This window comes from Epinephelus lanceolatus, chromosome 3 (genome assembly GCF_041903045.1).
Source record: "Epinephelus lanceolatus isolate andai-2023 chromosome 3, ASM4190304v1, whole genome shotgun sequence".
Classification (NCBI taxonomy): Eukaryota; Metazoa; Chordata; class Actinopteri; order Perciformes; family Serranidae; genus Epinephelus; species Epinephelus lanceolatus.
In genome coordinates this window covers 37271504-37291520 of record NC_135736.1, presented here as the reverse complement: position 1 = coordinate 37291520, position 20017 = coordinate 37271504, and the positions used below count along the sequence as shown (strand labels likewise).

Sequence of the window (20017 nt, the reverse complement as noted above, 5' to 3'; positions counted from 1 at the left end):
CAGTCTTTTTCAAAATAAACACACTAACTCAGTGCAGAGCTGTGAATTGGCTTTTTTTTTCCTTCAACAACAAATGCACATGGTTAAGTTCAGGAAAAAAGGGTTTGGCTTTATAATCTTACTGAACATGAACACTGCTCTCCCAGGTGAAAGTCTGTGTTTGTTGGACTCATTCACCACCTCTTCCATCCACCCTACTCGCACTTTTGTTCTTGTCCCGCCACTTTTCCCCCTGACACCACCTGCCACCATTAAACTAGAATGGCAACTGGCCGCACATCATGCTGGCGTTAAAGGACGACTTTTTCGTTGGTGTCTGACGCAGGAAGATTTTGCCCAAGTGCCTGATTACGATGACTTTGGAGTGAGACCCGGATGGAAAAAAAATGCAGAAATTTTAACCTGTTCTGAAAACTTTAATGATTGACAAAATTTGAGAGTCAGTGTGCAAAGTGGTGACATGCGACAATTTCGGATTAAAAGTACAGACTTAGTGTACATGTTAATACAGTCAGTGTTGCAAGCTTAGACAAGGTCTAGGCTGATGACAGGTGTAACAACAATTTGAGGTCTTTCTCAACCATAAAATAACCAGTATAGCAAAATGTCTACAGGTGACTTAACTTATTGATCTTTTGGTATTTTTATCGATCCTGGTCTTGCTGCTGGTTTCAGTCTCAGATCCCTGCTTGACACTAACGTCTTTTCTATTATCTTTAATACAGAAAGAGTCAGTTTCATATCAGAAGGCTCAGGTTCAAACCCCATGCACATGTTGTACACATATTAACAGTATTCGGAATTGGATTCACAATCGCTTTCATTTGATTGGTGGTGCCCTGCTGCTAATACGCTTTGTGGCTTTTGTGAAGGAGTTGGCTTTTCCATGTGAAAAGTGGTTATGGGGTAAATAGTTGTTTATTCATCGCCATGGAGTAGATTTGGCTGTTGACATGAATTAGTGAGTAAATACGAATCCCTCTCTGCACTCTAAAAGCTCTTCTACTGATTAGTGAGAGAGTGGGGGAGAGATATAGAGGAAAGGGGGGCTCGGGATGGAGAGAGAGAGAGAGAGAGAGAGAGAGAGAGAGAGAGAGAGAGACAGAGAGATTTGTTTATCCAACACTTCTCTCCCTCAAATCTGATTAGCTCAATGTCACATTGAAGAGTTGGACCTCTCCAGTCTCTGGTGTGTGTATGTGTGTTTTCCTACATGCAAGCATGTTGTGCCTGTGAGTCAAAATTTGATTACTGTAAAAACACGACTTACTTTATCTCCTTCACTCCAATTTTCTGTCTTTATCTTCTATATTTTTCTCTTTCTGTCAACCACATCTTGTTACTCTTATTTGTCTATACAGCATTACATTGATCCTTGTCCAAATGGTTGCTTCACCCTGCCATGGAGGAACAGGGTTTGTCCTAGGCAAAGTTGTCTTAGGCCGACAAAGTTTAGAGGTGGACACGATCACCATCCACTCATATGTATTTAACCTTGGCATGGTCAAGCGCTCTCAGACTCAAACACCATAGAAATTCATGAAAACATTAAATATTCATACACATTTATTAGTGAACTTACAAAAGAGGAAACTGGACACAGACCACTTCTTAATGCAGGAATAGTTTTTTTTTTCCCCTCACGACACATTGAGGCGTCTTTTCTCCTTTTTTGGTATTCACTTTTTCCTTGTCCTCCACAATTTTTCTTTTTCTTTTTTTTTTTTTTTATTTAGTATATATATATATTTTTTTTAATCAGAAGTGATTATTTAAGGGTCGAGACAAATAAGATAACTATGGAAAAATATTTTTTTGATCCATTTTTAATAGGAAGTGGGACAAAGAAAATTGGTTCAAAGATTTTTCAAAACACACAGAACATGTTTTATTGAGTTTGCCTTAAGGCGGGTCATGTGTTTTATTTAGTATTATTTATTTTCCTTGTGAGCTAAATTATTGTTCCAAATGTGTCAGTGATACAATGCTGCACCTGAAATTTTCACTGTTAAATAGACCCACAAATTCCCTCAATCATCCTGTCTGGATGACCAACTGTTACTGTTAACATTGAGTATCAATAGAGAATTGATTTTTTTTTTCTGTCCAATTATTTCCAAACGTCACTAAAACCTGTGCATCCATTATCCTGCTCCAGTACATCTTTCTGTTCATCACAGTGACATGTCTTCCCCTGTGGCAATTCTGAAATATCACCCCTCTCATACAGTGCATCTTTGAATCGAATACTCAACCCTTGAAGGCTTGAAAGGTGGAATGTTAAAGGTTAGCAGCCTGGATCCATTATTCTAACAATGATCCAGTTTTACAGTGGAGAAAAAATGCAGTCCTCTGAAATGCTTATTAGTAGCTAAGTTGAAAATTTCCTGACAAGAAACGATCCCCTCGTTGCGCTGCATTGTTTATCGACACAACTATGTGGCTAAGGCAGACGTAGATCTCTTTGGTATATCTCATTGATATGTGTGGAGTGGATGGTTGGCCATACCAGCATGTAAACAAAACAGTTCCCATCACATCTCGCAAATGTCAACGGTGCTTTCTTTATCCATAACAGCGATGTTCAATTGGTCATTATCTCCATGAACAGATATAAATGCAGAATCTGAAGGCAACAGGACATGATTTGGGTATTGGAAGCATTCTGGTATCTGTTAGTAGTCCAAATAGCATTGATCTGTCACGTTTAAGCAGACTTGCAGGTAAACTGTTTGTGTGGAGAGCAAGAAAAAGTGTCAGGCATTGGCTGAAATGTATTCTTAGATCCCATTGGCCATTAGCTTTTCAGTAGCTTTTTCCTAATTGATTTGCATTCTTATGCACCCATCTTGTTTATAGAGATTACATGATGTTATCTCAAGTTGCTCATTGAACTGTAAACAGTGACTGGTGCACAGAAGAGAAAGTCTTGGCCCAGATATCTGCTGGCTAACTCCTGAAATATTGGTCGTTGCCTTCAGAGGCCAGTGTCACCATTTATGTATTTTGTATGTATAAACACAAGTGATAAATACTTAGCATTGTTTTTGTTTTTGAAATCTTGCCATGGTGATGGTAGCACACCTTTGCTAATAACAAACCCTGATAAATATACTAAGAATCTATGATCAGTTGCAGTTGAAGTCCTGTCATGTGTCAGAGGTGTTCAACTCTGACTCGACCAGATCTGATTTTCATTTTCGACACCATGCAGTGTGTTTTCCACTGGTGTGTGCTCCCACTTAGCTTTTGGGAAAAAGATTTGGTTAAAATGAAATGTTGCTGTGTGAGTTATTGTTTCTGACATTATGCATGTTCTTGTCTTTCTGTCCTCAGTTTTGGAAGCACAGAAGGGGATGACGCAACTTGGCGGCAGACCAGTGTCATTCAACTGCTAGACCACTCAACAAGTTGGTAGGTTACACTCGAACCCTCTCACTGTCTCTCCATCTGTATCTCTGTATTTCTCGCTGAATCACGGCTTGGCATTGTCTATCTGCCTCTCAGTTATTCCCTCTTCAACATATTTCGCTGCCTATCCTGTTCATTTTTGTCGAAATTGTTCTTTCTGCTTCTCTCTCTAAATCTCCCGTTAAAGAGTGAGAAGATTAGCACCAATTTGCCTTGATTAGGCTATTCTTCTCGCAGTTGGAGGAAAAAAAAAAAAAGACAAAAACCCGCTCTGCAATTTGAACACGTGCAGGGAACAAGTGATTGCGATCAATAAAAAACGAGCAGGGAAAAAAAGGGGGGAAAAATGAACAAGTAAAGGAATGAATTGCCAATTTCTGTTCTTGTCAAGTGTTTTTGGAAGGCAGCTCTTGAGGAAAAGCTGTTTCCGTTGAAGGACTCTGACAGCAGTTTATGTGTCAGAGGGGATGGAGGGAGGCAGGGTGGGGGGGTGGCGGCGCTGAGCATTCAACAGAGCCTGATTATCAGCCTTTTTTTTTCTTTCTTTCTTTCACAATAGTATATGTGGGATTACAAATAGTGTTTTTTTTTCTCATGATGTATGAAGGTCACCAGGTGTTATTTACCCACATTTCTAGCAGAAATCTGGTCGCCAAATGCTCTACCTGCGACAGCTAAAATAAACTGTTAAAATTGTGGGCATCAATGACTGTTACAGTACCTCTGCTTTGGAGGATAATGCTGTCATATTTTTGTGACTAAACTCAACAGCGTATTATTTCATTGCTGTGGGGCTGCAGGGAAACAAACTGATCTGTTACAAACATCATGGTGTTCAGAAGGCAAACTGAGCCAGTCAGAGTGACACGGTTACTCCGTGCATGTAAAACGGCAAGCTATATTAATGCTTCATATATATTTTACTTCCTTTGGAGCATTTTGAACTTGTTTTATAGCTGTGGTGAAAGACTTTGCACTACCCAGCTACAGTATGTCCCACTTGAGTGTGCGCATCAAGCAGACAGCAACAATTAAACAAGTCTCTGGGAAAAAGGAATCACTCAAGTTGAAAAGGGAAAATGTTTTTTTGTCTACCAGTACATCTAGTTTTTTACTTGAGATTTTCTTGTTCCATTTTGGCAGCCATTTAAGTGGCTTTCCCTTCCCCCAAACCCAGCTTTAACTTGCATATCCAGACTGTATTTGAATAAGATTAAGTTAAGATACATACACCTTTTGTTCACATGGAGCGATTGGACCACATCAAGTCACTGTTAGCCACACCAACTCCTTAGCTATTTACATTTTGAGCAAACTGGAAGTGTAGTTCTTTGGTAAAATGGTGGTTACATCATATAAAAGCATAATATTTGAAAGGAAAGAATAATCTATCTTAGATAACTGATATACTTTAGAGAGGAGACTAAACAGTGGCAGCACTGACAGCTGTTTACTAATTCAACTTCCAACTTCTGTATAGCAAATATTTACACTTGTCCATGACAGTGTGTTTCTCACCATCTCCAGGAATAGTTTGGATGATCAGACTGACATCCATTTTGTGTCCTAGGTATATGTACATCAGTATTTTATGTGGTTCAACTCAGGAGAAGCACATTTATTGTGGCTTTAATGTATTGCACCGTTTTTATCCTAATCATAGCCCATGTATTTCAGTACAAGTGTAGTTTAAATATCAAGATGCAGGCCATTCACCTACATAGGCAGCAGTAGTTTGGAGTATTAACCCTTTTCGACAGTCAAGGGCTGGCTTGGATGGGCTTGGTTCAGTTTGAGCCATCAGCCCATTGCGGCAGGGATTTGCATTTCTATTACATCAGGGCCACCCACTTGAAGGTGTGTCTTTAACTGATGATGGCTTGTCTTAAATGGTGGCGTTTAAAAGCAGCAGGCTGATCCTTGGTTGTCTTTTGCTATTTTTGCTGCATGTTTTTTTCCATCACACAGCAGGGCAGGTAAAAAAAAAAGTTTACCTGCTGTAGGTGAACTGTTTGCAGAGATGCAGTAAGAGCCTGTTTTCTGCAGCTCTTTGTCAACATCTCACTGTTTCTGCTTTCACTTTCCTTCCTCAGACTTGTTCTGCTAATTCAGTGATTATCACATTTCCTATTGATTTGTCACAATAAAAGTCCCCTGACATTTTGTTATGTAAAAACTTGTATTGTGAAGCAGCAAAATAAGGAAATGTTGAGTTTTCGAGCAGCAGCTTCGCACAACTCCAGCTGATAGCGAACATGAAACGATAAAATAAAGTAGATATCTGAAATAGAGACAGACAGATTCAGTTTGAAGCTACAAAAATTCTGAGAGCTAAACACACAGAGACTCTCAAAAACACCTTTCTCTCTGGTCTCCCGCAGACAGAAGTGCGTAGAGTCTTGCAACACACACAGCTTGTCTGACAGGAAAAAGCGGTATCGTTGGGGGTTGGCTGCAGTTACCGCTACTCACTTGAGGGTGGGCGGCCCAGCTTATGGGCATACTTTGGAGAAAGTCCATCTCTGCCAAAGCTTGGTATGGCACGGCGCCTCTTAACTGATCATGGAAACGCAAATCGACGTGGCATGGCTTGACTTGGTGTGGCCAAAAGTGACAGTGGAAATATATGGAATCTTTGTTAAAGAAGTGTTTCACTGCTGGAAAGATGGTCTTTTCATTAAACTGGGCTCTCTATGCAGTAGAAACATGCAGTTAGTTTTGAAATGGGTGCTACATAACGGGACAAAACAGAGGAAGGGCTGTGACATTTAATTTTGCTCAAGAGGTAGAAAACCTACAAATTACAGAATGGACTGTGGCACATCAGACCAATAAAGACTCCCACTGGTGGGTGACGAAATGCAAATCTGGTCATTTTGACACAGAAAACAATATGGCCACTGTCTGGTCAACAACAATCTTGTGTTACAGTTAAACAGTGAGCTAAAATGTGTGTTGGAAAACATTTTAGGTGAGAAATAGGCAACACACTAACAAAGTCTTGGTTTATATTTGATCAGCACTACTTAGTTTTATCATTTGATCTTAGTATTTTCTCAGTTTTTACAATACAACAAGAGAGTGGGCCTGCTTCTTTTTCTGCAAAGTCTTGTATTACAGCCAAACAGTGCACTAAAATATGTGTCAGAGGACATGTTGTAGGACATGTTGAGGACATGTTGTAGGACACTACTAGAAGCCTGCAGCTGGCTTAAAATATACAACATGTGAAGACAGGGCCAGAATGACCTTCCTTTACAGAGATGTCTGTAGGCCAAAAGTCAAATATATTTTCTCTAAGAGCAGGAATACACAGGCACAGAGACATATATCCTTACACTATTGGCAGAACGGGGCTGGTAAGGGTCATGTAAAAGCTTAGAAAGCATAGGCACTGAAAGAGAGAGTCAAAAAGCAAGGGGGAAAGAGATGCAGAGAAGCAGTGCCTTTAATTTGTTTACCGTAATTAAAGTTCAATCAGCTCTCACTAAAGAATAAAAACATCTAGAAAGTAGATGCTTAGGGAGTATATGTAGAAGTCACTGATCCATTTGCACCCAAGTAAACCCTACAGTGAAATCATTTAAATGTACGAGTAGTAATAAAAATGTTTTAACAGGGGGCATCGGTGGCTTGGTTGTGGAGCAGGCGCCCCATGTGTAGGGCTGTTGCCGCGGCGGCCCGGGTTCGAATCCAGCTCGTGGCCCTTTGCTGCGTGTCGTCCCCTCTCTCTCTCCCCCTTTCATACTTGCTGTCCTGTGCATTAAAGGCAAAAATGCCCAAAAAAATATCTTAATCGTTTTAACAGACTGACAAAGAAGCCTCATAATTTAGATGTCGTTGTTTTCTTTCATGAATACAATATCTCAATATGTAATCTCACAATTTATAGCCGACAGTCTCTCTTGACAATTACAAAAACGACAAAATTCAAAGCAACGCAACACTATATAGCATATAATTGACTTTGGTTTGAATCAGTCTAGCTCATTAAGCTGTGACCTCTCTCACTGTAACACCATACATCATTAATTACAAAGGGAAATAATGGTGTTTACATACAGCAACATGTATTCCCCATGCATACAGAAATACATAAAAGTGCATATGCTGATGCATTTAAAGGCTGTGAATTATCTCTTTCATATGAGCTAGCAATTACTGTAATTGGTCACTCTATGGTAGTTCTGTATTTGCTTTGAGTAAATGTTCTGCTCATTGAAGCAGGGGGAAAATGTATCAGAATAATCATCGCTGCAAATTAAAAAGCTTTTTTGTATTTACCATATAAGTACCCCAAATCTGCCTTCACTTGTGAATGTACACAGCCTTTTCTGGGGGCTGTAGTAATATACATTATTGATACAGTAGATAGACCATTAATAGTACAGTTGGTTTGATTCCTGGGTCTTCCTGTCCTCAACTCCATTGAGCAAGACAAGGATACTCAAGTTGTTTCTAATGTGAGCAGAAAAGGAAATTGCTTTGGATCAAAGCATCTGCCAAAAGAATGTAATGTATTTAAAACATACCTTGAAACATACCCTTCATCTTGTTTCTTTCCTGAGAATGTACTATTTTTGCTCCTAAAGTTCTCAACCTGCACCATCTTTGACAGAGAACTACCTCTGCTTTCTACCCTGAACTTCAGTAATTTATGGAACTTCAGTAGATCTTGGTTACATAACCGTGTAAGCCCTGGGTAGTGACTGATGTGACCCGACAGCTAGACAATAACCACGTGACATCTTGGAAAGGCCACTGACAGGAGGAAGGAGACCCACTGGGTCCATCATTGCTGAAGAAGCCCATGGCAGAATTATTCTGGACCAGCTGGGCCAGTTGGATACTTCTTTAGGGGTGACTACATAACAGAGACATTTTGGTTCAGTTTATCTCCAGTTTCCGCACCAAATGGTGGAGAACTCCGGTATAGGATCTTGGTCGGGTCCAATATTAAGCACTTAATATCTAATCATGTGAGTGTTTTACAGATTAAATCTTAACTTCCCTTTCTTTGCCTGTTGCAATACTCTCAGACCTGTTTAATATTTGCAGCATAAATCTGGACTCTAACAACACAATGAAATGACTCGGCAAACAGTGTTCATACAGTTAATGACAGGTTCAGACATTGTAGGAAAGGAAGACATGGTGACCAGCTGCAAGGGTTGTCTGCATAGCTGAGATTGACGAGGAGTTAGCAAGAACTGTGTTCCTTCCAAGGAATCATCACACCCACAACAGGCTGTTTTGTATTCCCCCTTTTGTGCCAGGGAAACAAATTCTCATTATAAAAAAAATAATAAGTAAACTGTTTAAAAGCCAATCCGTCCTTCATTGCACCACATTTGAATAAGCACAAATTCAATCATACACATTGATGAAACAAACTTTTAAATTATACTACTTTCACATAAAAAAATCTTTGAAGAAAATGCTCAACCCTTTTTACAAAATATATAAAAATAAATATATAGTTCCCTCTCTAATATCTGGCTTGCATTACTGTAAAGATTTATCCTTGAATCAACTGTATTTATTTAAGTTTCTCACCAAAAACTACATTTTACAAGATTACATTTGAATACATAATGAGAATGTTATAATTTACCTTCACCCAATTCTCAATTTTATTGAACAGAGTTTGAACGCATCACAGTGTAATTCATTGTAACTTTTGTCACAGGTTATCCCCAGCCACCATCTGCTAACAGCTAATGTTAGGTAGCTCTCCTCCTGCCAATGTCAACAGTGTAACATTATCAGGGAAAAATAGTGAGTTTACTGCATCCTTTAATCCAGATGGCATCCTGGCAAAGAGTTCTGTTCATTCCAAACATGTTTTCTATAGTCCTCAGGATAGTGGGACGCCGTTACTTTTGAGCCCTGCTTTTCAGCCTGCACTACAGTGATGTGTCACAACAGAAGAACATTGGCCACTGCCATCTCTGACTGTCATCTTATTTGGATGGCAGTCAACAAAGCGGATGTCAGCTGAAACAGATGTGCAGCCGATAAATCTGTGAATGCCTAATATTTACAGTAACTTCGACCCAACCCTTATCCTAAAGTGGCCAGTAAACTCCTTTACAAATGCTTGTTGGATAGTCACATAGATTTGGGAATCCTCCATTTTTATGTTGTTATTTTTTTTTTTACATAGTGAACGTAACTTATGTAAATATGACTCATAAGAAACGATGGGAATCATGCAAAGTAGATAGGTTTCGGAAAATTACGGGAATGGTTTAGACAAGCCATTACCTTAATGTGCTTATTAAAAGTAAATGTTAGTGTGCTTGCTTGGGGCAGAGAGTTGTTAAAATGTGACAAGGCCTCTCACTTTGAATATAGTGTGATTTGTAAATTCAAGATTTTTATGGAACAGTTTTCAATGGAACAATCTATCTGCAGATGAATAACCTAATGATAACATAAAAAACATTTACCAAGTATCTTATTGATTTTATGTAAGAGGGTTAAAAGTCTGTGCAAATATTCTCAACCAGTCATATTTTCAGTTCAGTTTCAAATTTGAGCATGTATTTTTGTCATTGTACAGTGCATATCAGTGGTTTGGCTTGGCACCAGTCTCATGAATCATTTTTTTTACATGTGCACACGTGTCACAATGGCACTTGCCAATTCTACTTTTACTGACTAAATTAGATTGGATTTGGCAACGTCAGAAATTCCCAGCCTCCAGGGCGTCAAATGACTTTGAGTCTCTCGTGGATAAATGGATAAGAGTCACCTTCCATTCTGGCCTCTAACCATTTTAGACAATAATAACATAAAGTGTCATTTTATTCAGCCTGGGCTCTTTGGCTGTTCTTACGCTCTGACTGTGAGCTCATTAAAACAAAACAAAGCTGAATCAAACAAGCTGCAAACTGCAGTACTACAGTATGTCTTCTGAGAGGAGAAAAGACGAGAATCACAGTCCGTCTGTCTTCATTGCGGTACTTTATCTTCCTTTATTTTCCCTTGTCTTTTCAGTTTAACCTGTCACTTGCAGTTGCTACCTCTCTCCATCTCACTCCCATTACCCCACATTTCTTTTTCTCACTGGGGCTCCACTGAGGAGTTAGGTGAGTAATCTGTGTCTGACACTTAATTCTGCTTTGCTAAATATTTCTGGTATGTTTTCAAATGACATTTAGAAGAAGAAGAGTTTCATTAATCCCCTTGGGGAAATGAATTTATTTTTACTCCATTGTCATTTTTATGCATTGTTGTGGAGATACTTTACACTAATAGAGCTTCTGCTCCAGGCCTTGCTTAAGGGCACCTCCGCAGTGCCCAGGAGTTAAACTGGACCCTCTCTAGTCCACATTGTGTACTGACTGGTACCCAAGCCAATGGACTGTGCTTCTGCTGGCTCATATCATATTTTTAAAATACTGCATTCTTTTCATTTCAATAATACTTCTCTTTCATTCTCTTGCAATGTTGTAATCGTTACCATCTTTGAATTTCTAGGGTTTGACGCTTTTAAGCAGTACAAAAAGGGCCATGATTGGGGGACAACATGCAAGCATGAGAGGTTTCACAAGCATAACTCACGTTTGCCTTACTTCCCAAAAACTCCTGAATACACTGTACACTGCGCCATCTCCTCCTGCCTCTCCTCTCTACCTTTCTTTCGGCAAGGCAAGGCAAGTTTATTTATATAGCACATTTCAGCAATAAAGCAATTCAGAGTGCTCCACATAAAACTTCAAAAGCTTTGAGAAAAGACGCAAAAGCAATGCATTATAAAAGGGCATTTAAAAACAAATTATTAAAGAACTAAAGAAGAGAAAATAAAAAGTTAAAATATACTAAGACAGGCATAAAATACAAGACTAAAGTTACAGTTCAGTTAAAATAAATAAAAGTATCTCAATAATAACAATTACAGTGCAGTGTAAGAAATGAATAAATATTTGATTTAATAAAAGGCAGCAGGAAACAGATAAGTCTTCAACCTTGATTTAAAAGAAGTAAGAGTTTGTGCAGACCTGCAGTTGTGTGGGAATTTGTTCCAGATATGTGGTGCATAAAAGCCAAACGCTGGTCTCCATGTTTAGTCTGTTTAGTATATGTCCTGCATCAGCTAATGGGGATCCTAATAAATAAATAAATAAATAGTCTTGACTCTGGGGACTCAAATCAGACCTGTCCCAGAAGACCTGAGAGGTCTGGATGGTTAATGTATTTTCAGCCCTAAACCATTCAGTGCTTTGCAAACTAATTGTAGTATTTTGAAGGTGATTCTTTGACAGACAGGAAGCTGGTGTAAAGACTCAGAACTGGAGTGACAGGATCTACTTCTTTGGTCTTAGTGAGGACTGAGCAGTAGCATTCTGAATCAGCTGCAGCTGTCTGATTGTTTTTTTAGGGAGACCTGTAAAGACCCTGTTATAATAATCAAGTCTACTGAAGATAAATGCATGTACAGGTTTATCCAGTCCTTTTGTCTCTGCTATGTTCTTAAGGTGATAGTAGCCTAACTTTGTAATAGTCTTAATGTGGCTGTTGAAGTTCTAAGTCCATGACACCAAGATTTCCAAGATTTGGTCGGTGGTGTTTAACATTGCCAAATGAAGCTGCGCAATGACTTTTGATCGTTCCCCCTTGGCTCCAAAAACTATTACCTCAGTTTTAACATGTTTAGTTGAAGAAAATTGCACATTCAGTCAGCACCATGGTCTCTTGGTGACATGGTTATGTCTTGAGTGTCATCTGCATAACTATGGTGACTTATTTTGTTGTTTTCCATAATCTTAGCCAATGGCAGCGTGTAGCTGTTAAATAGAAGAGGTCCCAGAATGGAGCCTTGGGGAACTCCACGTCATTTCTGCCCACTCAGATGTGTAATTACACATAGACACAAAGTACTGCCTATCGGTAAAGTAGGAATTGAACCATTTTAGTACTGTGCCAGAAATCCCAACCAGTTTTCCAGTCAATCTAGTAATATGTTGTGGTTGACCATGTCAAATGCAGCACTGAGATCAGGTAATAGTAAAACTGAAATTCTGCCACTGTCTGTTTTTAAGTGGACGACATCGACGACCTTAACAAGAGTAGTGTCAGTGCTGTGGTGTGATTGGAGGACATCAAAACAGTTATTTAGAGTCATGAAGTTGTTCAATGACTTTACTTAAAAAACGAGAGGTTTGATATGGGCCTATAATTTAGTAGTGAGAGCTCTGCTCCTCATCTCTCACCAGTCCTCCAGGTGCTCACTGTTCCCTTGTTCTGCATCCTTTTGCCCAACCCTCACTCTTGTGAGCCTTTAAGTTTTTGCATGTTGCTGAAACCACCTTTTAACGAAGATAATGTTTTTAACACTTAATGTGAAAATATATTTTGTGTTAGTAGAGAGGTTGCAATAGCACATCAGTTGTAAGGCAGATGCACACAACACAGATCATGAAAGCAGCTCATATGTGACAGTTATGGCAGTCATTTGATTTTGTTTGCAGTGACTGCTACTGACTGTTGGTCAGTATTTTTTTTTTGTTTTGTTCCGCATGCCCTTCCTCTGATATTCACCATCAGTGCTTGATATTTTTTTCGTTATATTTCAGTCATTTTCTTTTCTTCATTTTATCTCCTCCTCTTCCTCCTTCACCTCCTCCTCCATCCTTGACCTCTTTAGTCAAGGCAAAATAACCTTGATTCACTAAATGGAAAGCTTAGTTTCTGTTCCATAAATAGACATCCTTAAGTGCCTAGGAATTAAGTGAATATTGTCAATGCAGAACACTGGCAAAAACGTGTTTCTGAACTGACTGGGATTTTGTTTGTTTGTTTGACATTTGCAGCCACAGTGTTTGCCATACTGTTTTTGCAAATTTCTTTCTTCATCCTGGTATGTACCCAGTCTGGGGGAAACCTAAACATTACATGCTGTGTGACTCCGCACCAGCTGCACAGTATGAATCGAGGTTCAAAGTAGCAGATTCTTATAAACCTCAGAGTTGAACATTGCTCAGAATAAAAAACTAGAGTTTACTAATATCAAACCCTAAACGTTCCTGACAAAAAATACATTTGAAAAGACATCTTGAATGTTTTTCTCCTGTTTTTCGGTTTAGGAGTGTAGGGTCAACAGCAACGAAAAAGGATGCCTTACTCCGACTGACTGCTACTGCTATAGCTCCACATTTACCCTCTAATATTTACAACAAACTTTTTTTCCCAAAGTGGAAGAAGTAGATCTTACAGAAGTCTTTCAAGGACACAAGTGTATCAGAATAGCTAACACGAGTCCGTACAAATTTTCATGTTCAAAGTCAGAAAGGTGCTCCTCCACTTACATAAGCTCTTGATGCAGTACACACAGAGGTAAATTTGTGCTTCAGTTGTTGAAAGTAGCAGAGGTGGAGGCGGGCAGAGGGGTGTAGTACAAAGGGATATTTGTGGCATAGTGAGGTATGTTGAGCCTAAAGCCAAAGTTTTCAAAGTTGCAAAGATGGCTTTCTTTAAACTTGGTTAAATCACCATGCTTACTTATGCTGCAGACCTGACCTGCTCCAGAGGAGGTTATGTTCAGAGTTTCAGACTGAAAAGAAGATTCTCTTTTGAGGGAGTGTTAGGACACTAAATCAATATGTCTGGGTTGAAATTATCGATTTGGCCGATTTAAATTGATCTTCATTTGAATGGTCCAGTATTAATTAGTAAAATCCCAGATCCATCCTTTAACATATGCCTTTTTTCCGCGGATGCATGAAGCTTTAACCCCGTTAATTACGGCAGTATTAAGTGGGCCCCGGGGGTTAAATTATTTATGACGTTAGTATTGACAAGCTCCGACATTTCTGTTTTTTTATCTGTACTTTTTAATGTTTTGGTGTAAATTATTTTTATGCTGCAGCCTCTCCCCTGCTCTATGTGTGTCGGGACTGCTCCTCCACACACACAAACTCACACACACACTGCAAACAGCAGAGCAGAGAGGCTGCAGTGGAGACAGTGAAGATAACTTGAAGATGCCTTGAGTTGACGACAACTGTGCTCGTTACTCTAAGTGCAATAAAACATCTGTGAGTAAAAAGCAAATATACTTTACATCTTAACATCTTGTTTTATACAAGTGCAACGTGCTAGCTCAGCTAATAGCCGATTGTTACAAACAAGCTAATAATAGCTCGTCAAAAGACCAGTCGTGGGGCACCACATGTTGCTCATCACCCTTACATGCACACACGCACTGTCTCACTAAACAACAGGGAAGGAAAGAGAAATCTGACCAATAAAATATTAAAGCAAATATGCAGGGTTATAACAATCTTTCGTTAGTTTTTCACAGGCAGATGTATAAGCATCGTTTTGTGAGCAATTTTAGTTTGTTGTGTTGTTAGGTTTGATGCAGTTTTGAGCGGCACACCACCTGCAACGCCACAGGAGCTGTCAGTGTTTATTTGCAAACATAAATGATACCTAGTACTGCAGTTATATGGTACTCAGAATCTCAGCTGACGTAACAAAGTGAAATTATTTCATAAAAAAATCCAACTCACTAAAATATGCCAACATTTACATAACCACACAAGTGGCACCTGGTTTAAGTTTATATAGTAACACAGATACAGAAACATACACACACACACTCACACACGTATGCATAAGCACACACACACACACACACACACCCAGATAAACAGGCCAAACATGGACTTGCTGCAAAATAAAGGAGAGGAATGCACAGTATTCAGTTTGATGTGTGTCAGCACAGTTAATATCAGAACATTTTTTTATATATACTTTAATACGTTTCTGTCATTTCACAGAGGTATATGGATTATAATGCTATTAACATGCAAGGTTCTCGTACAGGGAATGATAATGTACTTTTTCATGAGACAAAGAGACAGAATGTTCACCAAGGTTCTCATACCCTCATACCATAATCACTTCCTCCCGTGGCCATTCACGGTTTAACATTTTGTCAGACAGTCAGATTTGGGAGTTTCAAGTTTCATAAAACTGTTTTGCTCATATGGGTCCTTCTACAGCCAAATAACTAATGATGACATGCTTGAGAAGCCTAGCATGCCCTGAATGCCCTGAAAAATGTATGATATGTCTGGCTAACATTGTGAGCCTAGGAGAGAGGGAAAATGTGCTAAAATGGGTCAGTGTCCAATTGCTCCTTTAACCTTAGTATTAAGATCTTCTGTGGGGTCTTCAGATGTGTAAATGGATGTTTTTTTCCAATACTAATCTATGATACTAAAAGCACTGTTTCCTTACACTTAACCCCACATAAAAGAGGTGTAGAAAAGCCACCTTGGAAGCTTTGCCATGCCTCTCACATGACCTGTTCCCAGCGAATTGCTTTTAAATTGTCAATGAATTCACCGAAATGTCAATAGATATGGAGTCCTCATTCCACGTCAGAGTACGGGGTGGAAAGTGAGTTTTTAAAAGCCAAAAATCACAGCACCTGTAACAGCAATGGATTAGTCATCAGTAATAATCAACAACAAATCATATGCTCTATATTTAATGCATTTGTGCTGTGGAACTGGCACTCAGGTGGATGTGATGTGACTAGGGATTTGAACCCAAATGCAGACAACTGAGTGCACAGGAGCAGTTCAGGGGTTTATTGAAGCGTTCCAGTGCAGGTGCAGGTATAGATTGGAGTTCAGAGGTTGAAAAACAAGACATGAAGCAACAAACTAACTGTGAATCATTGACAATCTGACAAAAAGTGAGTGAAAAGGTCTTAGTTATATACAGCAGGACTGATGAATGAAGTGGGACCAGGTGAGCAGGTGGGCGTAGAAGGATAGGTGAGTGTGGAGGGAAAGGGGTTACCTGAAGAGCAGGAGGGAGTGGCTGGATGTGGAAACAAGATGATTGGGACAGAAGAAAAAGTCAGAGGGCATCTGGTGGACAGGTAGAGAATGGCAGTAAAAGGGGAGAAGGACTGGCTGGAGAGAGGGAGACAGGGATGTGACAAGAACCTTTAAAATGTTGAGTCTAACAAAACTTGCACCACAAAAGAACGTGATTGTGTGCTAATATGTTTGGACATCTCAGCTCATGGTAGCTCTGTGACCATGATATCCTGTAAGTGAAAATAAATGCTAAGTCAGTCCATGATTTCATGTGGTAGGGGATGATTTATTCTTCATCTCCTCTGTAAGAAAATAAAAGATGTATAGATTTTTTTCTCCTTCTTTTGTGACAGCTCCTACTGAAATACTAGTAGTTTTAGAGCGTTGCCAAAGTGATTACATTTAAATTCCACATTCAGTAGCCCAAAATCTTTGAATTGATCTTGGCATGTGTTCAGATTAGTCTGGTTTCTTTGGCGTTGTGATTCCCTGCATGAACCACAAAGGCTGCAGAGTGAAGTGAATGTCAAGCAGTATCTGAAAAGAAAGAAAGCTATTTTATGTGGGCAACAAAGAAACAGCTTTCATGTTATGCCGAGCCCCGCTAGTAACAAATATTGTTAGGCGCTCGGTAATGTGAAGAAAAAAAACCCAAAATCCAATTTGTTAAAAGTCACTTAATGTTTCTCTAAAGGTATTTTGTATCACAGATTAGCTAGGTATTCCACCTTGGTCTCTGGGGATTCTGCAACATATGCAAATTGTCCATTTTAGCCTGGAAGGGATATGCTTCACTGTGATAATATAACACTCACACATGCACACACAGTCAGTGATCTGCATTACAGGTAAGTAATGGGGATTTTAAACAGATGAGTAGATGAAATTATTCAAGTTTATTTTTGGCCTGAAACCCAGGAAAATATAGAACAGCCCCGAAGTTTCCCTTCCCTTTTTTTCACCCATTCTCTCCCTATACTGATGATATTTCATAACTGTTTCTCTCTCTATAAGAAAGAAACCAGTTTGGTGCAAGCATTGACAAGCTGGTGACAAGCGACACTACCACTGTATCAAATCAGAGCTAAACCATGCCCATGTCACACAATCACATGTACAAGGAGAGCAACAAGTTACACTGATACACTGATTATTTATTTTATCTTGATTTGATTTTATGATGTTTTATTCGTCATTTTATTATGTTTTATTGTTTATTTTTACCTTGTGTTTTAGAGAGAGATGTTTATATTTATTTTATTTATATTTGTGTATATGTATTTACATGCATAGCCTGTACAGCACTTTGGTTAACTGAGGTTGTTTTTAATGTGCTACAGAAAAAAACTTGACTTGACACTGTACCCACACCCATCGGAGGCACACAAACCAAGCACTAGTGATCTGTTGTTCTGCCCAGCATCCCATAGGAATACCATGGTTCAGTGCCAGTGCAGAAGTTAGTGCGCTCTCTATATAGTGAGGTAAAGTGTGTAATAGTTAGGATGCTGGATTTGTCTGTAGACAATTTGGCCTTTATGCAGGATGTCAGTGTCCATGCCCTCTTACTGACCTGCAAAACCTCAACCTTTCAGCTGCCTAACTTTAACCATACTTATCATCAGCCATCTGTTTTACATTAGTTGCTCAACCTTAAAGGCGCACTATGCAGGATTTGTAACAACTGTTTGCAAACACAACTTGGCCTCTCCTTCTCAGCTCACCAACACTGACAGAGCAGCAGTGGTCAAGCAAGCTTAAGAGAGAATGAAGAGAAAGTGGCGAGAACAAAACAGTGAATCAGAGAAATATATCCTTATTTTCTGATTATTCCACAATGGTTACGTTCCAAAGCACAAATAAACACAACCACACATCCGCACAAGCCTGCAGGGACGTGATAGATAGATAGATAGATAGATAGATAGATATCCTGCTTAGTATGCCTTTGAAAATACCTTAAGCGTGGTTTATGTGACAACAGTCTTGCTCTAACCTCAACTATATTGTAATTGCAGTGTGCAGATATAATAAAAACCAAGAATTTTTTAAATGTTGGCATTGAACGTTTTCTCCCTGAATGTAATTCACAGTAGAATTGCCCAATATCAATGGTTATTTTTCTTTTTCACACCCTCAGAGCAAGGTCGTTTTTGCGTATTGAAGAGTCAACTCTCATTTATTCATATCGTCTTTTTTGGTGTAAGGTTACACATGTATTGGATATATTTTTTTTACGTATTTTCTTTGTTTGTGTTTTTCCAAAGTAAATCATGACTGTTGTCAGTTAATTCTTCCCACAAGTATAAGCCTACAGGAGGGTGATTAGATTGTGTTGTTGTATCAGAACAGGGAAATCAAGCCCTTTTGCGTGAATGGGAGTCAGGAGGATATACCTGACAGTCATTTGATAAAGCATGGATATATTTGAATTGGCCCATAACTGTTTAAATGCCAATTCAAATGAAAAAGGAATCACAAATTGATGCACAATTGGTGCTATCAGTTGTCGCAAAGGCACCAGCAATACAGTTCTTCATTCACTAATACCCTGTGTCCGTACAATGTCTTACACTGCAGTAAATAAACTGTATGCAGCTTTGTTATTGGGTATATAAGTCTCTATAAAGGCATAAGTATTCCATTACTGTGGACACAACATGCAGTGGAAAACGTGTACCTAACAAGCCACACATGGACCCCTGCTGAACTGCCAGTTGAAGGATGGAGATGGTGGGCAGTAGCAAACATGTGTCCTGTTGACTAATCATGGTAAAAATGGTTGTGTTCACAATTTGGAGCCAGATCAGTAGACCCACAGAATCCATGCACAAGCCTCAACATTATCACTATAGCCTTAAAAGTGTTGTCTGCTGTGGTTAGATCCCCCAGGGTGTTTAGGTAGAAACCCTGTACTACTCAGCAGGACAGGACTCTCTTAGCATCAGCAAAAATCACAGCGATGGCACGAAATAAAATAGGACAGGTCAAGTCAGCCATCATTTTCAGTTCCCTTTTTAGTGGATATTTTCCACCCCATTTTACTTTTAACCTGAGAAAGTGATGGACTGTAGCGCGAACTGGTCAGGCTGGAGAGGGCTGCCACTTTTGGAATTTAAGAGGGCCACCACTGAACGAAAACCAGTGTCAGCTTCATGTAAGTTTTCAGCACATACACAGAGAAAGTTTGGTCTCACTCCCAGGGCAGCAAACACATCGACTTGATAGGTGGCCCTTGGCTTCAGATACAGATGCACAACGCACCCTGTAGTGTAGGAGATGCAGTTGATTACACTTTTCAGCTTTGGGAAAAAATATGAAATTGTTTCCTCTTCTGTAATATGTTTTCTAATGACACTCGTGCTAATTTACAATGTAAAACTGTCCAAGCATGTACTGTACAAATAGTGTTAGCTTCATAGAGCATCCTGTGTTCATTTCATCTATGTATGTTATCCATCTATTTGCCTTTGGTACATGGTGCCTTTTGTCTTGCTCTGCCTCCTTTATGTACTTTTATGTTCTCTATTTTTTTGTCTCATCTTTGTCATTGAGCTTTTCTGTAACACTCATCTTCTTTCTGTCTCTTTCTTACACAGTTTACAGGATTCTTTAATCTTCTCACTTTCATCCCATTTATAAATTAGGGGCTTATTGCAGTAATATGGAGAAAAAACTGCAAGTGGATGATGAAATGATATTTAGTTTAGTGAGGCGTCAGTTTATTTTAACAGAAGCAAACTTGTCATGTTGTTCAGCTG

The 20017-nt window shown here is 39.2% G+C and overlaps 1 protein-coding gene across 8 annotated transcripts in view; it reads left to right on the top strand.

Annotated features, from left to right (window-relative positions):
• tenm3 (teneurin transmembrane protein 3) overlaps window positions 1-20017 on the top strand; it is a 567981-nt gene that overhangs the window by 227980 nt on the left and 319984 nt on the right. For all 8 annotated transcript variants that reach the window (XM_078166323.1, XM_078166324.1, XM_078166322.1 and 5 more), the window contains one exon: window positions 3337-3414. The gene's annotated coding sequence lies outside the window, so the exon portion shown is untranslated. The remainder of the gene's footprint in view (window positions 1-3336; window positions 3415-20017) is intronic.